Source organism: Prionailurus viverrinus, chromosome B3 (assembly GCF_022837055.1).
Source record: "Prionailurus viverrinus isolate Anna chromosome B3, UM_Priviv_1.0, whole genome shotgun sequence".
Classification (NCBI taxonomy): Eukaryota; Metazoa; Chordata; class Mammalia; order Carnivora; family Felidae; genus Prionailurus; species Prionailurus viverrinus.
In genome coordinates this window covers 34,651,718-34,668,905 of record NC_062566.1, presented here as the reverse complement: position 1 = coordinate 34,668,905, position 17,188 = coordinate 34,651,718, and the positions used below count along the sequence as shown (strand labels likewise).

Sequence of the window (17,188 nt, the reverse complement as noted above, 5' to 3'; positions counted from 1 at the left end):
ATGCCATAGGAACTCCCCCACCTGCCTGTCACCTGGTTGGAAGAAAGGGAACACAGCCAAGGAATGCACTGGCCTCCGGAAGACAGGATCAACCCTCATTTTAGAGCCAGCAAGAAAATGGGGACCTGAGTCCTACAACCCTAGGAACTGAATTCTACCAACTTTCCTGAATGAGCAGGAATCAGATTCTCCCCTAGAACCTCCAAAAAGGAACACAGCCTGCAGACCTTGACTTTAATCCAATGAGACCCACACCTGACCTACAGGACTGTAAGATAATAAATCTGTGTTGTCTTAAGCCACTAAATGTGTGGTAATTTGTTACAGCAGTGATAGGTAACAGGGATTGTCACTGGTTGGGGGAGGGGTCAGGCTTCCAGACTACAGCTCCAGATGGGGAAAGCCCCCATGGAACTTGACCCCTGAGTCTGTATTAGGTCACAGCAGGACAGAATGTAACCCTTTGCCTTTCAATATTAGTTGAGTCTCGCCAAGAACCCCATGACACAGATAACAGGACTCTAATCTCCATTTACCTCAACCTCAGAGAAGTTAAATGTAGACAGTAATAGTTAATGTTTACTGAGTGCTTTCTCAGTATCAGGCACATGCATACATCCTCTCATTTGATCCTCACAAGACTCGCAGGAGACTATTTATTGCCTCAGCGTCATTCCTGTTTTATAGATACAGCAATCATACGGAGAAGTTAGGTAACTCTGCCCCAGCCATGGTACTAAGAACAGCTGATCTCTACTTGAACCAGGGCCGGCTGCCTAACCATTCTGTTACCAGGCATCCTAAACTGGCTTCCCCAGAAAGCATCCTCCGAGATGGAAATTAGTGAGCTCTTGAGAAGGGTCCCCATGAGGAGTAAGGGAAGCAGGACTGGGTAGGGGAGAAACGGCCCTGAGTTGCAGTCAACAATGATCTCTGCTGATCTGCCAGACAGCTCTGGAGCTGGGATGGCCCTTAGAGATATCCAAGCAGGGGAAGGGGAGGGAGAGCCTTTACATCCCCCACCCAGCATCGGACATCCACTGCTCCGGGGAAGGAGGCATGATTTCATAGGAATCGGCACCCTCTGACTGAGGGCAGTTTCTGGAGAGGGACGCAGTCGGGAGCCACTGTTTCCCGAAGCTGGGGAAGAAGGGGTGCCTCAGACCCGAAAGCTGAATCTGAGGGGCACGCTACAGCGTCCACTATACCAGGCCTCCATGGGTGGGCTATTCATTCCAGTGAAGGGTTCAGGGCAGGGGGCGACCAGGAATGGGGACTTCACAGGCCTTGAGGGGTGAGAGCATTCAATGTGCCGGAGAAGAGCCAGGTACAGGCAATCCAGGCAGGAAGAGTGTGGACAAGAGTGCAGAGGAGTGTGAGAGCTGAGAATTTTCTAGGGGTAACTGCTGGAAGAGTTTGTGTAGGGAGCGGTGAGGGGGATATTTAAAGGGGAGCTGGGAGCCTTGAACGGCAGGTAAGGGGGTTTGGGCTTTCTTCCCTGAGCTCTTTGGGACATGCCTTCCACACTCAGGAGCCTGTCTGCTCTGAGCATGTGCTCATTAGAGGTTGGAGTCCTTCACCAGAAGTCTCCATGGTTCCCACATTTTCCCTTGCCAGTCCCTGGCAGGCCCTGACCAGCTGGAGTCTGCAGCACTCCCATTACCCAGAAAGCTCTAATTTTTCCAAGACTATAAATAGCCCCCAGGAATATATTTAAGCTCTGAGGGTCTTGGCCCATGTGCAAATTGCACGCACAGCTTATGAGTTTCTCTGCATGAATTTACTTTAAGGGAGAGGGGTTTCTCTCCTGGTATCCTCATTAGTGTCCCCGGCCCCAGTCCTCCCAAGAGGCCTCCAGGGGCCTGTGAGCCCAGCTGTGGGTCTGTTGATGGGGCTCAGAGAGGACTTTCCATCCTGGCTCTATTCCAGGGGGCAAGATACAGAATGCCCAGCTTGAAATGTTTGCTCCCCAAAAGGCTGCACCAGGGCACCCATTTTCTCACAGTGAAACCCATGCAGGGATATTGACAGCTTGAGGTTGCCGGGCCAAGAGGACTTTCTTCTTCCCAGAGAAGGAAATGGAGACTCAGAGAGGGTCAGTGACTTATTCTGCACCCCCCACCCCTGGTGTATTAGTGAGGATGAAGGAGAAGGCAGGGAGGGAGGAAGGAGAATCAGACGTTCCTTCCAGAGAGGCGGCAGAGCCCGGTGGTTCGAGAATGGACTCTGGTGCCATCCTATTTCCAGCACTTACTGCGTGACCTCGCACAATTTGCTAAACCGCTCTGGGACTCAGTTCTTGCATCTGTAAAATGGGAGAAATAATATCCCTACCTCATAATGATTGTCAAGAGGATCAAATTCGTTACATTTGAAGTAGAACAGCGGCTGGCAGGTAGAAATCGCTATAAAAGCTCTTATTACTGCAAAGGAATCTCTCCCGTGGAAAGAATACACAAAACCCTCCAAGGTTCTGGCAGAAGGCCACTATGGAAAAGGGATCATCTCTCAGTCAGTGAACAATGCTGGGCCCTGTGCAGCGAAGAAGGCTGGTGCTCACAGGGGCAGGAATCCTGACTTCATGCCCCCGGGTTCACCTTCTCCCTCCTCCTGTAGGCTGTGTCCCCAGTTCTCTTCCTCATGGCTGAAGCAGGCCAGAAATTTTATCGCGACACACCAGGGGCATGGTCTGGGCGGACAGATTGACCTCTCACTGAGGAGGGGCTACTATGTGCCAGGAGCGCCTCCCAACACTTTGCATTTGTTAGCTCGTAAAGGCAAAAAGTCCAAACAGAGCAGCGAGCAGTTTCTAAAGTACAGAGTTCTGCACCAAAGGGATGTGAGCCTGGCACGCCTAACTCCGAGCACTCCCCTTCTTCCACCCATTCTGTCCTGACCCCCACTTGGCTCAAACTCCTTCAGAAGCACACGTACTAAAGTTTTCGTCCAGTTCCCTACTTCCGGCCACTGAGCGGAGGGTCAGGCCTGCTCTAGAATTGATTGGCTGTCTCTGGGGATTGACATTTACTGCAAGCCAATCATCAGCCTAATTTCTCAGATTTAGCCCTAACAGCCCCGCCCACCTCCGGGCAGGCCGGGGAGGCTGGCTAAGGCGGGGTGATTCCCAAGGTGCCCCAGGTACGACCTCCCAACACGCAGGCCATTCTCTCACCCACACACCTCCCCAGATTGGGGGACCACTAACAGGCTTTAATCATGATGGCCTGTGAGGCAGGTCTGAGCCTACAGGGTCAGTATTTGTATCTATATGTGCTTAGGTAGTCAGTGTATACACCTGTGAGTGTGTGCGTGTGTGTGTGTGCGCATGCGCGCGTGCATGTGTGGATGTCTAGGGGTATCTGTTTACCTGCCTGGGTGGGTCTGGGTAGAAATCCTTTTCCTCTTGCTACCTTCCGTCCCCAGTCCTGCTCTAGTGGGAATGGGTACATACACAGCCACTGTGCTTGCGTCTGCCCTGGGCTGTGAGCTCAGGGAGACGGGGATCTGATTTTATTCATGTTTAGATTCTCAGGGCTTGAGAGCCTGTTGGTACATAATGAGCCCTCAATAAATGTTGTTTAATTGAAATGAGATGTTTGTGGGTACATGCTGGCTTCTACTGTGGACAACCAGAAGGACTGGGCACCTTCCATATGCTTTCTCTCTCATGCCAGGCAATTCAACAAATGTTCGCTACGAGGGGACAACTCTAAGCCAGCCCGGCAGTGGGCTCCAGGGGCCCTCAGGATGCTGAGACCCAGTGTCTGCCTTTGGGCAACTCCCAGGCAGCGTCCACACAGGCACACTCTTGGCTGCAGATGTGTTTACCTGTCCACTTATTTGCTGTCTGCTCCCCCAGTGAGACTGAAAGTTTCATGACAACAGGGCTCTTATCTGTCTGGGCTGCCCCAGTGTCTGTAGCTCAGCACCTGGCATAGAGTACAGGTATCTATCATGTTGAACAAATGAGTGACGGGACCTGTTGGGCCCAGGTTCTGTGGCTCCCATCACACACACGAAGCAGAATAGTGTCTGGTCTGAGGCTGGCCACGTTACCACGCCGAAGCTGGCCTTTTCTGGGGGCTCTTGTGAAAAGGGAAAGCCAGGCCAGATCCTGGTCTATGGTTCCAAGCCATACCCTGCCACTCCCTGCCCAAAGCCTGCCCGGCCAGGCTGAGGGTGAGAAGCGCAGCTACAAAATTACCCTGCTGGCCTCCAGTGCACCTGCTCAGGGAGACAAGACCCCCTGACCTGAACAGGATGGTAAAGATGATCAAACCCATGGCTCTCATGAAAAGGAGACTATAAGTCAGAGGGCCACGAGGCGGAGCTGAGACCAACGCTGTGGAGCTGTGGGCCAACGCTCAGGGGACTGGCTGCCAGACTGCGTCCTCTCGGCTCCCTGTCCCCCGGCCCAGTGCCTGGTCTAGACCAGCCCTGAATCCACATCTGTTGATCTTTTCACACTCCGGGGAAAAGGAGAGGACAAGAGGCCAGGCTTGTGAGCTCACATCAGAGGTAAAGTTGGGGAGACTGCGTTTGGCACCTCTCATGCCTCACAGATCTTGGCACTTACACCCTCACTCCTTCATCAAGAGCACCCTGAGGCCCTGTATTGAGGCTGTTCCCCAAGATCTCCATCCAGCACATCTCTTACTGCCAGAAGACAGTGTTCTCTTCTGATTGACCCACGTTCATGCTGGGTCATATATAGGTCTTGGTTTCCCTATCAATTATATGTCGTTATTAAAATCAATCCGTCTCCCCAACTTCTTGCCACCAAGGACCCTTGTTGGTATCCTCCCCCTACAAAGCCCCTTCAATTTGAAAGGCACTGGCGATATTCTGGGTTGGTATCTAAGGCCAGTCACGTATTGAGCAGGTGGAATGTGGCCAGTGACCACATGCCACGTGACTCTGGTGGCAGCATCTTGTCCACCAACCATGACCCAGAAATTCCAGTGATGTCACCTGCAACCAATCAGAGCTTCTGATGAGCGCACTGTAACCTGAGATATCACATAGAGTTAATTTAATTCTAATTAAAAGCAAAAGAAAAACCTCGGTGTTCTAGTTAGCTTCATCGCAGGTAATGGAATATTGCCTGTAGGCTCTGTGAAATGTTCAAAACCCCTCTTGGCAACCTGCTGCAGCCTTTTCAAACATCTAGCGGGGAACCACCGGCTGAATTGTCTCTAAGGGCCCTTCAGCTCTGACTCTCTGAACATTTTCTTGCCTGCAGTAGGGGTCTTAGCCCAAAGGACGGAGGAATGGTAGGAACAGAGGCCCAGGGCTGGGGAGTCCTCCTGGGGCTCTAAGAATCACACGGGCCAGGTGGCCACCTACTCTGCTCATGCATGGTCTGGGCCTGACCACACACCATTCATAACAATGAGGGGACAGCCCGTCGTACCAGAGTTGGAAGGACTCTGGGAATCACTTGGTCCAGCTGTCTTGTTTTACAGGTTAAGGAAACTGAAGCCAAGAGAGGGAACATGACTTGCCCAAGGCCACACAGCCAATGAGAAGCAGGGATGGGTTTCAAACTCAATCTCTTGGCACCCATTACAAGCACAGGATGCTAATAGCCTAGCTGTGGTGAAAGTCTAGGAGAGCCTACGCTGCCCCTGCTCATACTGACAGCACACTCACCACCGAAGCACAGAGCATCCGGAACACATGGCCCTGACCTTGAGGAAGGGCTGCCTGCTGAGGCCCCGATGCTTGGAGTCTTTCTCAGCACCTGGAAATTGATGCCTGAGCATTCTTACATTCTTCCCCATCCCCATCTCCCCTCTGCACAGCCCACACCCCCAGCCCCAGAAAGGGAGCCCTCCACCTCCCACAGGGACAGACCCCCCGAGGTTCCAGCTTCTGCTGGGGGAAGCCTGCCAGCCCTGCTCAGCGGCTCCACTCTGTGAATGGACGATGGATGTGAACACCTCCTCTCATCCAAAGGCCTGTTAATTATAGATGCAGCATTGGCTATTAACATCTTGAACTTGATTTGAAAGAGCTACCGGTGGAATGGAACCCCTGGAGCTGGTTGCTGAAGAGATGCAAATCTCCCCTACACCTTCTACCTGCCTTCTTGCACAATGTGGCGGCACAGGCCCAGACCCCGGTGGGTAATGAGTTACATGTTCTATTAAATTTGTTTCAAATGCTCTTTATTGAATTTTCTCCCCTGCAATACGCTGCTTTGTAGTTTGGCCCTGTTTGGGAAAATTAATCAGCAGCTGGGCTTCTGGTATGGCTCATCCGTTTTCCCTGCAACGGGCCAGAGGTTAATGAGTATTTTTTGGAGAGGGAGGAGGAGGGGGATGGAAAGTGGTTGACTCTGCCTCCCACAAAAGAGGGAGGCGATGTTGCAAGTTCATCTCTGGGTCCCTTTAAATATGTTCTGGGGGTGGGAGGCAGTGTAAACGGAGTGGAGCTGGGCTCTCTAGATCCAGGCCAGGGTGGTGGGTATATGCTCCTGCCAGCCTATGGGAGCTCAGCAGAGAGGACTCTGGGAGAGCCAGTCAGGGAAGCCACCCTGACCCACATGTCTTCTTGTTGGAGAGCTACAGATGGTTTAGGTAAGAGACGGCCCTTGCATCTAGGGTCAGAATGCATGGATTGAAGTAAGGCAAAAGCACCAGCTCATGGCAACGTGGCCTCATTCGTCCATCCATCCAGTCCACAGAACTTTGCCAAACACCTCCTATACAGGCCAGGCACCATGACAGGCCCCGGGTCTCATCAATGATGACACCGGACTAGATGCGACCTAAGGTCCTATTCAGCCCCTACCATATTCTTGAGCCTCCCCCCAACCCCCTACTTCAGAGCAGGGGTCCCTGTCACCGGCTCCTTTGTGGCACTAGCTGCAATCGTAATGAATTAAAAAAAAAAAATCAGCTCTCATTCACTGGATTGTAAGCTCCAGCCCTTAGCACAGACCCTCACTCACACTCGATGCTCAGTGCACATGTACTGACTTAGTTCGGTCGTTCCGGAAATGGTTTTCAAGCATGAGCACATGTCAGACACTGTGCTAGGCTGGGGGACACACCAAGAGTGGCACAGAGATTGTCCCCCCCCTCATGGAATTTACCCTCTAGTGGCTGGAGCAGGGTACAGCACGGGGTGAGGCAGTGGCATGAGAAGAGTGGAGGTTAGTCCCCTTCCTACATCCCCACAACGTTCTGCAGGCAGCCTTTAGTGGTCTCCCCGATCTTCTGGTTGCTCCTGTTCCTCCCCCTCCCCTGCCACCCCTGGAGGTTCACGGCCACCAGTGCAGGCTGATCTTGATGTCTAACGTCATGTCAATGCCAGCAGCACACATGTGGAGTCCGCTTGGTTCTTTCCAAGGCCCCCTGCCAGGCGGGTGGCCACGTTTGCCAAGCAAAGTCCCAGACCTGGGCTGCTGGCTCTCTCCCTGCCCACCCTTCTCAGTCATCACCACCCCCGGCTCCAACGCTCAGGCAGTGGGACTCCCAGATAGGGAGCCTCATTTATAATTTTCTAGGGAGAAAGAATGACACGTGGCTCACAAGGCAAATAGAGAACAGCTCGGACCGAACGCCAACCACGGAGGGCTCTCCAATGCAGAGCAAACCTCACTGGACCTAATTAGTGTGTCACTGATAAAGCAGCAACTGACAGCGGATACATGTTGGGGAAAAGAAACTCTGCATAAGGCATGAGGAGCAGAGGGTCAAAGAGATGAGAGGGACAGAGGGATGGAGGTCACTTATCACATCCATTCCCATCCCTGCCTTCCCATGCTGAGGGGGTAACACCCAGGGTCATTCTGTCTGGCTCCCAAGGGGGATGGGTGGAAAAGGGCTGAAGATTAGGCCTGGAAGCCCTATGTCTGTCCAAAATGAGTTAGCTGTTAGTGACCTGAGGCTGCTCTGTACAGCTGTGCAGGCAACACACTGCACAACTCTAGAGGTGCCGCTCACAGGACAGTCATCAGTTTGGGTATATATTACATCAATTTTCTGGCAGATGTCAGTAGAATGTCTGGAGAAAGGGATGCCTTTTTCTCATCTGCACAAATGTGCTATATAACTCTGACCCCCTCACAAGTCTTCTCTGAAGGAGCACAGACACCTTCTAATGGTTCCCAAACAGATACCAAGATATTACAGAGACCTGAGCAGTTGTGAGTGTGGTCAAGGAAGGACATTTGGGCTCAAGTTAAAGCCATGCCACTTACTGGCTGCAAGACCAGGAGGTCCTCCTGGAGACTCAGCTGCTTGCTGTCTTGGTAAAACAAAGTTTCTCTTCTGGTCTGCATTGCTGTCCTTGTCCTATCAGTAAGTCCCCTCCCCTTCTCCAACTGGTTCCTCCTGAAGAGTCTCTTCTGAGATCAGAGAAGGCATCACAGGCTAACAAGAGCTCATAGAGCCCTCATCAGAGGTCTCTGTATCTTGCCAGGTGACTCCCAAGTCTAAGAGCCCTGCAGAGTTCTTACAAGCATAGTGGGCAGCCCCCAGAGATGGGGAGTAGGTGCAGGCAGGACTCTGGTCCTCACCACTGTCCACACCCCTGCACCCCTACAGATGGGGCTGACCTACTGTCTCAGGACAGACTGCTCCCTTGGTGCCAGCCCATAGCAGGTGCTTGATGTCCTCTGTCCCCTTCTGTTCTTATAATAGCCCTGCAGGAAAGGAATTACCTCCCTCGAGAGAGAACCACCCTAGAGAGAAGCCAAACCCAGGCTGGAGGGGTCAATCTGCCCTAAGTCACTGTGGGAAAGGGGCCAACAGATCCCTCGGACCAAGCTCTCCCCTCGACCCAGCCACCTTGGCTGCAGACAGGCTGGAGATACTGGGGACCCAAATGTCCCGAGCACCTACTGCGTGCTGGTGCCTTCCTACACGTTATTAAATGTATGCTGATGGCTACTAGCAACTTCCAGGGGGCGGTCTTAGGGGGCATTTGTATCTCGTGTCGGGAAACTCTTAAAGCCCCAAAGTCTTTAAAACTTGGAGGAATAAAGCTAAGATGGTGGAAAGACAGAGAACAGGCCCCATGAGCGAGAGAGCATGGGGAGTGAGGCGACACCCATCAAATGGCGTGTATCCTCTGAAAGAGACAGCGCTGGCTACAGTGACGATGATGGTGACAGCACTGCTGGCGACTGAGCATGCCGTCAGCCTGCCGCACGCGGAGGGCCTCAGCCCTCAGTGGGAAGGCCTCGCTTTCTAAGACTGCTTCGCTTTCCTGCTCTTGGCCTCATCTCCCCGTCCCTGCTCCTCCTCCTGTGTCCTGTGCTGAGGGTCTGGGGGTGGGGATGACTCCAGACACAGAGGATCAGGGCCTCCCCTACAGGATCAGTTCTCCCCTGAGAACAGGACAAGGCTTCCCTACAAAGACTGGGCCCGAAGCTTCGAGAGTCCCTGGACAAGCCCTGACAGCCTTATGGCCCCAATCACTCCGCATCAGATTTTTTGGAGTTCCTTAGTGGTTTTAGAAAGCGCCAGGAGAACACTGCTTCTGAACTGCGGGGAGAGCCTATGGTGGAGCATCAAGGAGAGGTCTCCATGAGCTTCGAGGAAAGAGTTTGCAGAACACAGTGGGGCGGGGGGCCCAAGATGAGACTAGTACCGGAGGGCCACCACCCTACTTCAGATGTTCTGCAGACTGTTTCTGGGGAGCCTGTATGTGTGTGTGTGTGTGCACGTGTGTGCGTATACACTCCTGATGCATGTCATGTGAATATTACACGTGGGCCCTGCATGTACTAGATGCACATGTGCTCTGCATGTGTTGAAGAGCCCGCGAGGGACAGGATTTATGCCTGCTGTCCCAGGGTCCTGATTTGGATGGTAGCTTCTTGGGGCCACCATGCATGGTCCATGCAGTGCGTGAGTTTGGTGTCGGCGTGCTCTGTACCAGTGGTGGGGCAGCTGCGGTATAAGCTTAGCATCTGCACGTCGGACATTTGGGCCAATCCTGGCCCTAGAGACCCAAGGATGATTTGTTCAGGTAGCTCTGAGTATGGACTGTATGGTGTGGACACGCTGGATCCACGTGAGGGACTGGACACATGAGGGGTGTGTGTGTGTGTGTGTGTGTGTGTGTGTATTGCAGGGCCTAGATCCTCTGAGGTGGTGGCTGGGTGGTATGGGCCCAGGGCAGTGGCCTGAACAGCTAGAGTCTCAATAGTGATAATGTCCCAGATGGGAACCAGATTATGGGAAACAGAGGATCCTACAGATTCTGATGGGGGTGTTTACCAGGGTCCAAGGAAAATGTGGACTATTCACGACTTAGGGGATGCTTTTTTCTTTTTTTTTAATGTTTTGTTTTTATTTTTGATAGAGAGAGAGAGAGAGAGAGAGAGCAGAGCGTGAGCAGGGGAGGGGCAGAGAGAGAGGGAGACACAGAATCTGAAGCAGGCTCCGGGCTCCGAGCAGTCAGCACAGAGCCGGATGTGGGGCTTAACCTGCAAACTGTGAGATCGTGGCCTGAGCTGAAGTTGGAGGCTCAACCCACTGAGCCACCCAGGCGCCCCAAGGGGATGCTTCTAAATGACCCATACATTTATTCAACGAATAGCTACCGCTCCCACTCTGTGCAGGAGACTGTGCCAGTCCCGGGAGGGGCCAGGGTTAGGAAGGAAGCAGGGTGGGGAAAAGGGCAGAGACAAAGGGATGAATTGGACAGACCTGCCCCCTACCCCGGCAGCTGTCTAGTAGAGAGGACAGAAATATCCACAGTGGGCCACCAGAGCGGGTGGGCCAGCCCACAATATGGAGTGGTTTCGTTCCAGTGGGAAGCGAGCAAGGAGGCTGTACAAAGAGGCAGAAACCCAGCTGAGGCTGGTTCCTGCACAGGCCGGGTTCGGCCAGGAGGATGGACAGCAAGGGCATCCGGGGGAGGTGGCACATTGGACAGAGGCACAGTGGCAGGGCCATACGTAGCTGAGGGGGTCTCCAGGGCAAGGTGATCTGTTAGGATCTGCTGGAACACTGGGGCTGAGGGGCGGTGGGTAGGACAGGCGCCTGGCGGTCAGACCGGCCCAGCCCAGAAAGGCCTCGGGTGCCAGGCTCCAAACTGTGCCCTGAAGACAAAGGTGGGTCCAACAGCAGGTAAGCGATTTAGTGTTCCAGCCTATTTTAGGAACCCTCCTCCCCCAAAGGCAGGGGTCTGGGCCACTCCTTTCTGGTTGAGAGAGGTTGAAAACCCAGACTCAGGCAAATTCAATCGCTTACGGACTGTAGAGTCAGTCGTTAAAGAAAAGCAGTGATAGGCCTGACTACAAAGAAAGCCCAGCAGGGGCGCCTGGGTGGCTCATTCTGTTAAGTGTCTGACCTCAGCTCTGGTCATGATCTCATGGTTTGTGAGTTCAAGCCCGGTGTCGGGCTCTCCGCTGTCAGTGCAGCACCTGCCTTGGACGCTCTGTCCCTCTCTCCTGCTCACGTGTGCGTTCGTGGGCCCTCTCTATCACAAAATAAATAAACATTAAAAAAAAAAAAAAAGAAGGCCCAGCAGTTGAAACTCAAGAAGCTTTTCTGGGGGCACAGAGTGGAGATAGAAGAGGCTGCCCTTACCCACACCGTCCACTCCTCTCATCCCCCGACTGCTAATTCTCTGCACCTTTCTAAAGCAGGTGCCTATGGATTTTTTCAGGCTCTCAGAGGTTTTCTCAGCCAACTTCTCAAAGAATGCTTCACTACACATAACTTGGGCCTAGAAGGTGCTCCCGTGTAAGGCCCTGAGGCTTGGGGGCGGGGTTGAAGGGAGCCTAGAGTAGGTGTGGCCTCCCCGTAGGCAGGGAGATGGTAATTTCCAGCCTGGGGCACAGCCCGTCTGGGTCTGCAGGCCAGGGAGAAGAGGGGAGCGAGGCCCCAGAGGGAGACGGGCTGGAGGGGCTTGTCCTGCAGCCCTGGCCTGGGGAGCGGCTCAGGGCTGGGCTTGAGAGTGGGGAAGGCCAAGATGGGTAACCATGCTGAGCCTGTTCCCATGTGTATAAAATGGCAGCAGTGACTTGTCACCCATAGGGCTGTGAGAACACAGGAGATGCTGGGCAGGAGAGCATTCTGGCGTGGAAGAACTGTGGTACAGACAGGGGTCATGGTAGGGACCCGGGGCTCCATCCACACCACCACCTGTCACGTTGATGCTTCCTGTCCTACCTGACGGAGGCCTGATTGCTCCCCAGTTTGATGCTACTTCCAAATTTGACTCCCGTGGCTGGAGCACCCCTGTGGCCGTGGTTAAGGTTTTAGCCTGGTGGGGGGGTGCTGAGGATCCTTTGGGGTTTGCCCAAAGAAGAGGCAGGGCACAGAGGTTCCAGTGGGCTCTGGAATCTGACTGTTGGGCTTAGGTCCTGGCTCTGACACTTACAGAACCCTGGACATTTTACTTTTTCAGCTTTAATGGGGTATAGTTGACCAACCTGGGGTAAGCTGTTAACCTCTCTGCATCTCAGTCTTCCTGTCTGCAAGATGGGGATTGTGGTAGTACCTTCCTCCAGGGGTAGCGGTGAAGCTCAAGTAAGTTAATATATGTCATCTTCTTAGAGGAGTGCCAGGCCCAGAGGAAGGGCCATAAATGCTTTAGGCATTTTGAGTGTTACACACGGTCCATTAGAGCCCAGGCCACTGCAGACCGCAAGGAAAGGAACAGATTTACCTGCTCTGGCCACTTTCATGCTCTGTTTCCCCTCACTACCATCCTGCAAGGTACTCCCCGTGGGAGGTGAGCAAAGTGAGGTATACGAGGCGGGCCTGTTATACACTGCCACGTTGGCGAGATTCAAACGCGGGTTCCCTCGGCTCAAAGCCCACGCCCTCCCCGCTACACCAAGCAGCCTCTGCCGAAGAGCCACAGGGAGTGATGGGAACCAACTTCCACTGAGCACTCACTATAAGCTGAGCTCTCAGACAGTGACGTCCCTGTCGCCTCACACAGGGTACGGGGCGGCAGAGGTCAAGCACGGGGCTGCTTTGGTCACTCCCCTTGCTCAAGACTACAGTGGCTCCCTCTTGCCTGCTGAATTCATCTCGTGTCCCTGCCCTGGTGCACAGGGCGCCGCCGGCTCTGCTCCCACTCTCTCCCCTCACATTCCGTCCACCCCTGCTCATCCGGGCCATCAGGCTGGGGTGCCCCTGCCCAGGTCCCCTGTGCCTGTCTCAGGAATGAACACCCCTCCTCAGACCGCTCAGGTGAGGTGAGAACAATTATCTGGTAGTGTTTTTGGAGACAACTTTTGAGTTTTTGTTTTTGTTTGTGTTTACCCCCATTGCTAAGTTCCCTATTTGCCCCGCCTTGAAGTAATTTATTCATGACCTTTTCGTGCAGCATCTTTCATTTTCCAGACATAATCACATCTTCTGCCAGGAACCCCTTTCCCTCCTGGGGCGCATAATTACTGCTGCAGATGAGACTATTGGTGCTAATGACTAAGTGGGGAGATGGCCGGGGAGGGGCCAGGCTGGGTGGGGTCTTGGAAGAGAGGGCAGGGGTAGCGGGAAGGAAGAGAGGGGGTTCTTCCTTCGTTCCAGACCTGTAAGCTTGGTAGGGAGTCAGTCTGCCCACTGCTCCCCCTCACGTCTCTGGGGACACACACCCTGGAACTTCTTCCAGTCCTTCCTAGAAGTGTTTCCTGTGAGCTTTACAGCAGCCCCAGGATGCAGGGAGCACCTATCTTTGTAGAAGATGAAGTGAAGGCACAGACGGGTAAAGTGATTTGGTCCAATAGTGAGGTGGCAGCAAAGCCAGGGTCAGAGCCCAGGTCAGCATCCGGCTGGCCTTCTCCTCAGCTCTGATGCGCTCACCGCACAGCTGTCCTGAGGCGAGTGTAGCCCCCGAGCCATAAGCCTTGGGTCCAGCTCAATGTCCTCACGAGTCACGTCACCCTGGACCAGACCTGGAACCCCTCCAAACTTTGGTTTCCTCTTCTATGCAATAGCCCTAACACTTTCCACCCTGCTTTCCTCATTAGGGGGGCTATGTGAGGCGGCTGGGTAAGCTGGGAAGGGCCGCCCCAGAGGAAGGGAGGGAGACTGAGGCTCCTAGCCTACCTTCCCTCAAAGACAAAGCGAGGAAGGGCACTAGGCTCCCACCGAGAAACGAGAAATGAGGTTGCCAAGGCTGTGCCCTTTCCCAGGAAAAGGCCTGAGGGAGTCTCCAAGCTGCTTATTTACCACAGAGCCACAGCCCTCTCCTCTCCAGTTTTTGTTTGTGGCTCAAAGTGCAGGCTCTGGGTTCACACAGCTAGAGGCTCAGCTCCTGGTGGCCACTTACAAACTAGGGAAGGTTACTTCACCTCTCTGAGCCTCGGTTTCCTCATCTGCAAAGTGGGGATACTGATAGTCTGCACCTACAGGGTAATCGTGAGGATGACATAAAATGACGAACAAAGAGCAGGGGGCCTGGCCTAAGGCGTGCCATGGTCACTCAGAGCTCCGCTCGCTCATCTGCTTCCTCTAGACCTTTCAGGACAGCATCCCTGACTCGTGGCCTGGGCCAACTCTCCAGAGTCTGTGGGGGGTGGCCAGGCCCGAGAGCCGGCGGGAGCAGACACCCCAGGAACACCAGAGAATTGGATGAAAAGAAAACTGGTGATGCTCAAAGCATGGATGCCTCAGCTCCAACACCCTCTTCTGTTTCATGGAGAGAGCTCCAGGCTCTGGACCAAAGTCCCAGCTCCAGACCCCAGTAACGAGGGCACTGATAAAGACATGAGGAAGCCAGCAGGGAGAGGGTGCTCTGACATGAGGGACGTCTATTTTTTAGAACAGAAGAGTCAGCAGTTTTCCCTAATAAAGCCACAAACCACGGGGTCCCAGAGGGGGAAGGCTGGACTCAGCCTTAGTGACATAAAACCAATTTCCCCTACTTTGCTCTGTGGATTAATTGCCAACATGGTTTAATACACTGGTGACCACTCCCCCAACTGCTATCCCCCTCTCTGCCCTGGGTAAAATCAGTTGATGTCTGCTTCGGGGACAGCAAACTCAGGAGAAGGAGGTAAAGGCAGAAAAAGCATCGGACTGGGAATTGTGTCACCTGACTTCCATCCCAGTTCTGCTAACGATTTGCTGTGTGACCGGGGATAAGTCACTTCCCCTCTCTGAACCTGTTTGCTTCTTTTTAAAATAAGAAGGTGCGGTGGGGAAGTGCTCAGCATTCTTCCCACTCTGCCATGATGAAGAATAATTCCCGTTTTGTGCTCACACTGACCCTGAAGGGCAGGCACTATTAACCCATTTCACAGATGGGAAACTGAGGCTCAGAGAGGCTGAGGACGTCACCTAAGTTCACAGAGCTGAGGGACAGGCTTGGGACTCCATCTCAGGCTTGTCTGACCCCAAAGTCCATGCCTTTGCCTCCAGTGTATCAACTCTATACAACCACATAAGAAACCTTGACTTTACTAAGCATTCGCTACATTCCAGCCTTTGTTCGAAGCATTGTACATATTTATCTAATCCAATCCTGAGAACACTAGAACATAGTTCCATTATTTATTCTGTTTTATAGATGAAAAACTAAGGCTGGAGAAGCATAAGTAACTGGGCCAAGGCCACCCAGCAGGCAATGACAGAGCTGGGAGTTGAGTCCTGGAGTGTGGTGTGTATACGTTTACATTTTTACATTTTTGCTACTTTGCGCTACCTGTGTTCCTCTGCTCACACGGGCAGGGCAGCTAGAGGGTGAATTCCTCATCTGCAGTGCAGCACCCAGGAAAATCTTGTACTATAATTAGGAAACCAGTCAATGGCGGGGTGGGGTGGGGTGGGAGGACACGAAAAGCTTAGGGCTAATAGCCTGCAGACCTTGGGTTTGATAAAGAACAAACAGTTAGAAAAGAAAAGGCACACACATTGTACACATGTCACCTGGCTGTAATTTTTCAGTCCACATTCTCTTCTGGCCCCGCAGCTGTCCTCACTCCCTCGTTCCAGCTCAGGAGCTGCACAAAAGGCAGACACACATTTTGTCCAGCTTGGGGGTGGGGGCTGGAGGAGAGTGACGTCTTTAAAGGACACCAAAAACCTTGGAGGAAAATTCAATCACTGCTCCACTGATCTGGATTTTCATAACTCTCACCCCTGTCCTGCCTTCCCTGGCCAGAGCGGCTGAGGTTTGCATACGACCTACTGACAGCCCAGAGAAAAGGCAGAAAAATGTGGAAACGAGTTTGTTCATTTGGGTGATGGAGTGCCCACTCCCCTCGCCAGCATGCAGGGTTCAATAACAGCAGACAGGACTTCAAAAAATTGCAGCATAAATAGATGAGCCCTTTAAGGTAATAGAAATTCTGTCATCCAGGGGAGAAATATAGGCCCCGGACCCCATGGGAGGGGACATCAGGTTCCTCTCCCCAGCCTCCCATGCTCCCCACACCCATTATAGCCAGAGCTGAAAGGGAGCATCTGTACTGAGCAATGACCAGAGAGCCCCTTATCTCCCAGACACATGGGTTCCATGCAGGGAGAAGGTCTGGGAAATCCAATCGCTGCAGCTCTGGTGACCGCACAGGCTTTTCGCTGCAGGTGCCAAGGTGGCAGCAATTAGTCCGAGAGCAGGCGAGGAAGCTTCATCAGGCTGGCCACTTAGGTGAGGCCTTAATTAAGGAAAGCTGGTCAGCAGAGAAGTGTGCAGGGGCTGAGAAGCTAGCCTTCTCCCCCTGTGATGAGAAAGTCTATTCTCAGTTCTGTGGCTGCCCTTGGGAACCCAGGAGGCCCCGTCAACCTTGCAGCTCCTCGCCAGAAGGAAGTTTCAACTAATTACTCTCTTCCTCTTGCTCCCCTTTCTGCCTGGACCCCCAAAGAGGGCATTCAGGCCAGGACCAGTCAATCTCTTCAGGTAGGGAACTGCTTGGGGTAAATAACAACAATAGCAGCAGCAGTATTAATGAAAAAATAATGGTAATAATAAGCTAACTCTTGTTAAAAGAGTACTGATATACTAGGTATTCTAGTTATTGTGTATGTATTAATTAGTTCTATCAGCCCAGTAATTCAATAGGCTTTATTATTATTTCCCTTTCATACATGAGAAGACAGAGGCACAGAGAGGTAAAACATCCTGCCCAAGGTCACACAGCTAGTAAGCAGCAAAGCTGGTATTTGAAATGAGGGAATCTAGCTCCATAGTCTCTGGGTAACCGCTATGCAAAATTACGTAAGGTAGGAAGCTCACACCATTCCCCGCGCCCCCCCCCCCAAAAAAAAAA

At 52.9% G+C, this 17,188-nt stretch overlaps 1 protein-coding gene across 6 annotated transcripts in view; it reads right to left on the bottom strand.

Moving 5' to 3' along the window:
* MEGF11 (multiple EGF like domains 11) overlaps positions 1-17,188 on the bottom strand; it is a 356,748-nt gene that overhangs the window by 32,871 nt on the left and 306,689 nt on the right. The window lies entirely within an intron of this gene.